This window comes from Phacochoerus africanus, chromosome 3, assembly GCF_016906955.1.
Source record: "Phacochoerus africanus isolate WHEZ1 chromosome 3, ROS_Pafr_v1, whole genome shotgun sequence".
Lineage (NCBI taxonomy): Eukaryota > Metazoa > Chordata > Mammalia > Artiodactyla > Suidae > Phacochoerus > Phacochoerus africanus.
In genome coordinates, this window is record NC_062546.1 from 17,291,380 (window position 1) to 17,293,968 (window position 2,589).

The 2,589-nt window shown below is 49.0% G+C and overlaps 1 non-coding gene across 1 annotated transcript; it reads right to left on the reverse strand.

The window, feature by feature from the left end:
* Nucleotides 1–309: 309 nt before the first annotated feature.
* LOC125123735 (U6 spliceosomal RNA) lies at nt 310–416 on the reverse strand. Its single transcript, XR_007134127.1, has one exon. It is a non-coding gene; the product is annotated as a U6 spliceosomal RNA (small nuclear RNA).
* Between the last annotated feature and the right edge of the window lie 2,173 nt (nt 417–2,589).

The window sequence follows — 2,589 nt, forward strand, 5'->3', positions numbered from 1 at the left end:
TCCCTCCCCGCTAACCCCTGGCTGTTTTTGCTTTGCGGATAGTATCACTTGTGCCATATTTTATTTTATTTTTATTTTTTTTGCTTTTTAGGGCCTCACCCACAGCATATGGACGTTCCAGGATAGGGGTCCAACGGGAGCTACAGCTGCCAGCCTACGCCACAGCCACATCAATGCCGGATCTGAGCCACATCTGTGACCTACCCCATAGCTCACCACAACGCCGGATCCTTAACCCTCTGAACGAGGCCAGGGATCCAACCCGCAACCTCATGGTTCTGTGCTGTATTTTAGATTTCACATATAAGTAAAAACACGGAGCCCTTCACAAATTTGTGTGTCATCCTTGCACAGGGGCAACGTTAATTTTCTCTGTATTGTCCCAATTTTAGTATATGTGCTGCCGAAGCGAGCACTGGGGTTATGGCCTTGATTAATGCTCGCTCTGGCTGTTGTGAGTGGAGCAGGGTTGGAGGAAAGGGGCGTGGCTGTGGAGGGGGCGGGGTTGTGGGAAGGGGCGGGGTTGTGGGAAGGGGGCGGGGTTGGGAGGAAGCAGGTAAATAGAGCTTAAGTTTGAGCTTAGCTATCTGCCATGCTTGTGTCCAACTCCAGGGCCCTAGGCCGCCACAGGGAATAGTGGCTTTTGTCCTGCTTCATCAGAAAACCGCTTTGCCGGAGGCAAGAAATAAAGGCTGTGGCGATGTCTCAAACCTGTTTGACGTCCGTTATGTCCATGACCCTAAGAGCACCCTGTCCCTGGTTTGACCTCTCAGTATGGGCTGACTCTGGGCTCCTGTGGATGGGTTTACCTGACATCCCTGCTGCTCAGCATGGGGTTGGGCACACGCTGAAGACACAAACATCTGTGGTGGGTGCTGGGCACACATTACTTAGATTTGTGTTTTTGGTTTTCTTTTTAATGAGAAGAAACAGCGACGTGTCAGAACCCACTTAGGCAAAGCAAGATGCCATCCCGGCATCTCAGGCACTGAGGTCTGCCTGGCGGTGGTCTGGACCTTGTGCTGGTGTTGTGGCCTGAGGGGGACGATCCAGGCTGTTGTCTCATCCAGGTGTCCAAGATAATTGGCCCCGTGTCAAGGCTGGGATGACAGGTGCGTCTGAGAGGTGGAAATCGAAAAGGAAAGAAAATGATCGCTTGAGTGGGCTGGGCCCTGTTCTAGATTTTCTTACATCCGTTACATCTCATGATTCTAACTCAGCTCCATCAGGTGAGAATAACTACCCCAATGGGGGAACAGATCAGAAGTGACTAGTTCATGGTCACCTGGGTGATAACTGGGGGCAGAAGGAATGTGGGCAGGTGCAAGACCTTACCTGGAAGAGGGGCGTTACCTAAACAGAGCCCAGCCTAGACGAGGAAGCAGATGTTGGGGGTGTGAAAGCAGATGCTGGGGGTATGAACATTGTGTAAGAAAAGGTCCAGGAAGGATGTAAGGGATTGAGAAGGTCTACCCAGAGCACACCAACTCCAAATGAAAATCACTTGAAAGTGTGTCCAGATGTTCTGTTTGTCCCCAGAGAGAGAAGCCGATTCTGTAGGAAGAAAATTAGAGGGTGGCAGTGCTGGTTCAGCACCAAAGAAATCTTTCGAGCCACAAAGGCTTCCAACTGAAAGTGAATTCCTTGTAAACTTTGGCTTTTGGACTCAGTAATATCATTGGAGAATGCATTTTTTTTTTTTTTTTTGCAGAACAAAATGGTCAGATCATCGGCTTATATGCAAACAAACAAACAAAAAAACAGCTATGGTTTCTAAGTTGCACTTGAGTTATTTATACTTGCATCCATCTTGACAGACAGCATTAACGCATATTAACATTCCTGCTGTAAAAACATTATTCAAGCTGGAACGACTGGCTCCGAAACCGTCCGTGGTGTGTGCACAGCCACTCTGCTAATAGAAAGGTTAACTTGTATTTTTGAATTATTGATGATTGCTTGTTACTAATTTTTTTTTCTCAGAAAGGAGGAAATTATTAATGAAGAGATCATTGCCAATGTGTCTGACATCTATTAATGGTTTCATCTTGCAACCAGATTAAAAGAGACAGCTGGGCCATGAATTTATGCGTGGAGACAGCTCCAAATGTGCTGACAACTCCGTGGGAGGGCGGGGCAGCCAGGCAGTGGGGCCCAGGCACTGGCACAGGTGGCTGGTGAGAGGTCCTCTCCTGGCTGGCATGGCCTCATCCAAAGGCTGTCAAAGGCGTTGCTGCAGAGGGACCATGCAGTGGATGGGTTTTTAGTCTCCTGACATCGTTCCAAACTCTTCGCTTGCCGCAGGAGTCCATTAACACCTTTTCTTTGTGCCAGTCACTGCCTGGCATTTCCTCCATGGGGGTTTCAGATCTGTGGCTTTTTGACTTGAGCCTCAATCAGATCACCTGGAGGCTGGTTAAAACATTCTCAGGCCCCACCTCCAGCATTTGTGTCAGTGGGTCCGGGGTAGGGCCTGAGACTCTGCATCCCTAACACGTTCCCGGATGGTGCCAAGGTCTGAGGATCACACTTTGAGAATGAGTTTTCGACCAATGATGGTGCTGGAATGTCACCTCTGGAGAAGGTGCC